Below are 6,000 nucleotides of genomic sequence, written 5' to 3' on the forward strand. Positions count from 1 at the left end.
GACCAACTTGCTTTAATAAGGTCTTATGCCTTGGAGGCATCAAGGAAAGTTTGCTAACTGTCCCAGAAGACTCTTAAGATCACAGAAAGTTCCTTTGCACTCACTGCTGTTCACAATGAACTTCAGTTCGTTCCCCTAGCAACGTGTGGTTAACCACATCCTCACCCTTACCCACTCTGTCTGCTCCCCACCCCCCAACAGCAGCCAAGCATAGTGCCAGGGCAGGACGTAGGGCAAATGAATGAAAATACAAAACATTTTTCTGCAATCCATGCCAAGCCTTACCTAAATCTCACGTCCTTAGAGGTGTCCCACCAACACTCTCATGACTCTCAGACTATCTTCCCCTAGAGTGGCTATTACTTCATAGACAAGAGGCTCCAAGAGGCCAGAGCCCGGGCTTGTTCATGGTGTCTTCAGTATAAACAACCCTACCTGGCTCACACAGATATTCAACATACATAGGCAGGTGAGCCAGCAGCTGCACAACGAGGAACAGGAATGAATGAATGAACGCCCTTGGCCTTCTTCCTAGCAGATGAGGCAGGGCAAGACACCTTCCCCTGGGTAAGCAGTGTTGCTAACGTGATGCCTTGACCCAGTTGTCCTTTTCAGCATCGGATGCTAGGGAATCTGAAGCAGCTTCTTCACTAGTGAAGCCACTACATTTGGAAAAACAAGGAAAAGTAACAGATTTTGTTCCCATAAAGCATGTTAAGATGAACAGCTCAGATTCTTAAACTACAACAGATTTAGACCACTGTGGAGACTGTGAGAAAGGATGGCTTGAAAAGACTCATCACCACAGAGACTTAGTGGATGATGGACTATTCATGAAGCTAGGTTATACTTCCCTGAACTATTGTATGTTTAAAAATGGACCCAATTGCCAGGGATGCGGTCAGTGGCAGAACACCTGGCTAGCATGCACAAGGCCCACAGTGCAAACTCTAGCAGTGCAAACAAATACAAAACGCCACAAGAGTTGAAGTGGTAAAATCTATGGTACACATATTTTAATGAATATAATTGTTAATCATGGAGCAACACCCTATAACATGTATGGATATTACATTACTTTTACTTACTGGATTTGCTTCAATGCTATCTGAATATTTAAATTTGTTAATATTAAATTGAATATTATAAATTTGTTGAAATAAGCATTTCAATAGTTGTTCACATTTCTTTCATTATTTTTTCAACTTTTAAAATTTATGAATATGTATGTGTACCTTCATGTGGGTGCCTGCGGAGGCCACAAGGGGGTGCCAGATCCCCTGAAGGTGAAGTTACAGGTGGTTGTAGGCCTCTTAAGTGCTGGGAACTCAGTCCTTGACAAGAGCAGCAAGCTTGTCTGCCGTGTAGACATCTCTCTCTTAATCCGAGTGCTGGGAACTCAGTCCTTGACAAGAGCAGCAAGCTTGGCTGCCGTGTAGACATCTCTCTGGCCTCTCTTTACTATTATTTTTTAAACAACAAGGGCTTGGTGTGCTGCTCATGCTGGCCTCCAGCTCTGGCTAGGTAACTCCCCTGCCGTAGCCTCCTGGGCAGCTGTGTAACTCCATCCCCTTCTCCACATTTTATTGTTTCATAGACAAAAATGGCAAATGTAGAACTGGGTCAGACGCTAAACGGTTTTAGAAACCTAATACCTGTTACCAAAATGCTTATTTTGGCAATTTTTTTGAGACATATACAAAAGCCTTACAAAACTGAACTCAGAGTTAGAAGCTGCTGGGTCTGCCTTTGCCAAAGTGTGACAGGGTAACTTCCTCAGGCTGTGGTATCACAGCTCAACAGTAAGTTGGGCAGGCTAATAATTAGCTAACAGAGGGCCTGAGCCAGTACTCGGACAACTGTGCTTCTTAAATAAAACATTATCCAAGTCACTACATTACACTCCAGGCTAAAGTGAGGAGAATTTGTGAACTCCCCTCCTAAGCCCTCTCTTCCTGTTTAAATTTATTTATTAATTATATGTGTGGGTGTTTTGTCTGCATATATACCATGTGCATGCCTGGTGCCTGTAAAGGCCAGAAGAGGGCATTGGATCCCCTGGAAGTAGAGTTAGAGATGGCTGTAAACTGGTATATAGGTGCTGGGAATTGAGCCTGGGTCCTCTGGAAGAGCAGCCAGTGCTCTTAACTGCTGAGCCATCTCTAGTGGTTAAGACCAGATCTCCCCCAACTCCGCTATTAAGTGTCATTAACTCTGCTGCCCCAGCAAGCTTCTCTCCGACTGCTTGCAAGCAGCCTGTGGGTGGCATCAGGGCTTCTCAACACTTCCACCACATAATATCTCGATGAATTATTGGTAACGGTTAGTCGGATGTGATTTCAGGCTGGTCTGACGACGAGTAAAAGTAAGAATTGTGCCACTTTTACTGACCTCCATATGCAGGCACCACTCACAGAGAGCAAGCTGATGCTGGTCATCTCAGGGGCAATCTGCACACAGAGTCAGACCTCACAGAAAGATAGGTGCGAGTGTCCATTTAACTAAAGCTAAAGTTCTCAATGTAGTTGTTTGGAGATGAGCGTCTGCATAGGAACTTCTTGGTTTGCTCAGTTGCTTTTATTATAGTCAACAATATTCCTTTGGATTCTCTTAAACAGTGAGTGAATAAGGCTGAGTTGTGATAAGAACATTTAAACCTTCCTGTTTCTCATATGTTCATGTTAATTAGAACATTTCTTGGATTGGCCATGGTGGCTCACGCTAGTAATTCCAGCACACTTGGGTGGCTAAGGCAGGAGCATTACTATGAGTTTGAAACCAGCCTGAGCTATACAGTAAGACCTTACCTTACAAAACTAAAAGTACACAAATAAAGAAGATGTTACTGGTCAAACTTACAGTGGTCAAAAAAGGTTTTCCTAATTTGTTCAGCTCAATTTAGAGCTTGTTAGTAGAAACTTCTTAAGAAAAGAATCCTGACACTTGAGTTGTACTTTCAGAAAAAACAAAACCAGCAGAGGGAGCTAAGAACACAGAATTACTTCCCCAGCTCTCCGCTGATGCAGAGCTGTAGCGCTGGGCTGATTCTCTCCCTACTGCACATTACCACTGACTTTCTACACCATCAGAGAACACAATGGGGCCAATGGCCAGGGCTCCTCATCAATCAGAACAACAGAACCAATGGCCCCAAGAAAGAGAACAATGAGAACAATGCCCAGGGCCACTCTCTACCCCCCATAGTACAATTGGCCATGGTTCCCTATGAAGGAGAATGTTGGGGCGAAAGACTATGGCCCCATCTACAAACACTGAGGACTTGTTTGTCTGGATGAAAGAGATACCTCCTTACCCTACTGGATCTTACTTTGGTGTTTGTTTGATCATTATTTAAAAGCCCTTTCCAGGATTAGTATCTGGAAAGGCACAAGGCACAGAAGAGGAGGCCCCTACACAGGAAGAACTTCACCCTGTAAACTGAGCCTTCGAGGTTGCTGTGCTGTGCCAACAGATGCAGCTCCTTTCTGCAAGAAGCACCTCGACTGTGACATTTGCTCTCGTGTGAGCGAATAACCTTCCTGAGCCATGCCATCTGTCTCAAAGATACTTCATGATGGAAATGAGATGAGACTGCTTCAAACTATGAGAAAGATGAAGACCCAATACCCAAGTAACACTTTACATAACAGCTAGCATGCATAAAACACGACTCTGGGCCATATCCTGTCAAAAACATGGTGGCCAGAAACAGCTGTTCACCCTGCGGACTTAACAATAACAACAAAGAACTCAAGGGACCCAAGAGAGTCAAGAGGTCACTTCTGCCCAAATCAAATCAAATCTGGTTAGTTACCAGGCACACCCTCCCTGCAACCCCCTGTTCCAGGCCTCACGTACACTAGGCAAGTACTCCACACACTGAGTTATACTAGTGATGATTTTCAACATCCTACATTTTATTTAGAATCTATCCCCTCCCCCTCCCCCATCAACTGTCCATTTTAAGACATGGTTTCTGGAGCTGGGAAGATGGAGCAGTTAAGAGTATAAGCTGCTTTTAAAGACTAGGATGTTGCAACTCCAGCTCTAGGGGATTGGATGACCCTGTTTCTTGGCTTCAAACTCATTGATGTTTTTTCAACGACAGCAAAGTAAGTCTAGGATGAACCTTAGCATCTGAAGTGACTGTGGCTTTCTTCCTGGCCACCTTGCTACAACTGGGTCTGCTCCTCCTTCAGACAGAGAAGTGTGCCCTCAGAGCGGTGAGCAGCAGTGCCAGCACTCGGCAGAGGCTCTTCAATCTCTGTGCCCTGGCTGAGCCAGTGTTCTCCTGGGCGCCGCTCACTGCTTCCCTAAGAATCCAACTCTCACTCATTCCCAAGGATTTCTGTTCAAGCACCAGCTCCCCTGAATGCCCTCCTTCCACCTAAGCGGCTTGCTCTCTCTGGAGGCCCTGGGGCTTCTTCCCATCCTCTGTCAGCAGGCATCATTGCAGCTCAGCCTGTCTCTCCCACTGGGCTGTGAGAGACTTGAGGACAACTATGCTTTTCTTTCTGACCAAGAGTATTCATTGAGATCAACTCCAAGGAGCAAAGAGTCGGGAGAAAGGGAATTGAGGCAGACTTAGGAATTCTGAGAACAGCCAGAGGCAAAAGGAAGGTGCTAGGGTAGGGGTTGTGGGGTACAAAACCAAGCAGAGTGTGCTATTCCACAGACATGAATGAGGGCAGCAACAGCAGGAAGGAGCAGTCATCATGGAAAATGCTGTCAAACTTTAAGCACAAGGTCTTAAACACATCCTAGCCAACCATGGGTCACCTCAGGGAGAGCATTTCAAATGAGGTAACAGATAGTCAGGGAATTCTTGTAAGAACTAGCTGCTACAGTATGCATGGAAACAGCCCTTCTGCAATGGCGAAGTACTAGATGATCCCACTTACTTGATATACTTGAAGTGGTCACACTCACAGAAAGAATCAAGGGTGCTGGGGAGGGGCTACCATCGAAAGGTAGAGGGCTGCAACCTCACAAGATAAAGCATTCTGGGATAGATGCTGGTGACAGTAGCACAGTAATAGCAATGTACTCCACCAAACCATTTAAAAATGGATAAAATAGTAAATTTTATGTTTTGCAAATCTTGTAATTTAAGAATATATTAGAAGAGTCATGGGAATTGCTCTAGGAGGCTACAGACAGGCTAGAGAGGGCTTGAACCTTAAGTGTAATAATGAATGGAGAGGCTGGTGCCCAAAGGGAGTCTATTGTGATGTGAGGATCCTGAGAATTAGCCTGGGCCCACAGGAAGGCTGGCTCCCGTGTAAAGAAGTAAGTAGGGTAAAAAAAGGTTTGTTTAGCTTTGTAGCAAAGTACAGAACACGCAAGAAAGGAATCATTTCAAAGCTCTAATAGCTTTGGAAGGTGGTGGCTGGGATGGGATGGGATGAGAAGAGAGTGTTAGGAGAAAGGCATCTGGAGTATGCTGAGCGCAGACAGAGAGAGATAGACAGCTCTGTGCACAGGGCGGGAAATCATGCCCTTGCAATGGCACTGAGGGTCTAAATCTCAAGAGTGAGTAGCAGACAGGGGTCCTGGTTTGCACAAGCAAAGAAAGTGGGTAGTCAGTCTCAATCTCAGTACTCCAGGATCACCAAGAAAGACATAAGCACACTAGGAAGCATGTGGCAATGGAAGGAGGTACCAGGGCCTTGAAACATAGGTCAGATTCCTGGATCTGGTTACTGGCAGTTGTGTGTACTCTGCAGGAACAATAAACACTCTAAGTGCTAAGCCATCTCTCGGGCCCCTCACTGCCCCATCCCTAAAAATCTCTTATGACTAAATGGATACTATTTAGTTAAAAATACTTTCCCACCTACTTATATTTTTCTATGACATCTATGGATTATTATCGCTATACTAAATCATGAGTTATTTACCAAAAAACCCTCAAAACCAAAAAAACAACACAACCAAAACCACACCAAAGCCTACTAACAATCACAAAAACAGGCAGCAACATGTTTCCCCAAATAAACA

At 44.8% G+C, this 6,000-nt stretch overlaps 1 protein-coding gene across 3 annotated transcripts in view; it reads right to left on the reverse strand.

The window, feature by feature from the left end:
• The window catches only part of Wdfy2 (WD repeat and FYVE domain containing 2), a 138,086-nt gene that overhangs the window by 21,565 nt on the left and 110,521 nt on the right, over positions 1-6,000 (reverse strand). The gene's annotated exons all lie outside the window — the stretch shown is intronic.

The sequence above is a fragment of the Arvicanthis niloticus genome, chromosome 3 (assembly GCF_011762505.2).
Source record: "Arvicanthis niloticus isolate mArvNil1 chromosome 3, mArvNil1.pat.X, whole genome shotgun sequence".
Classification (NCBI taxonomy): Eukaryota; Metazoa; Chordata; class Mammalia; order Rodentia; family Muridae; genus Arvicanthis; species Arvicanthis niloticus.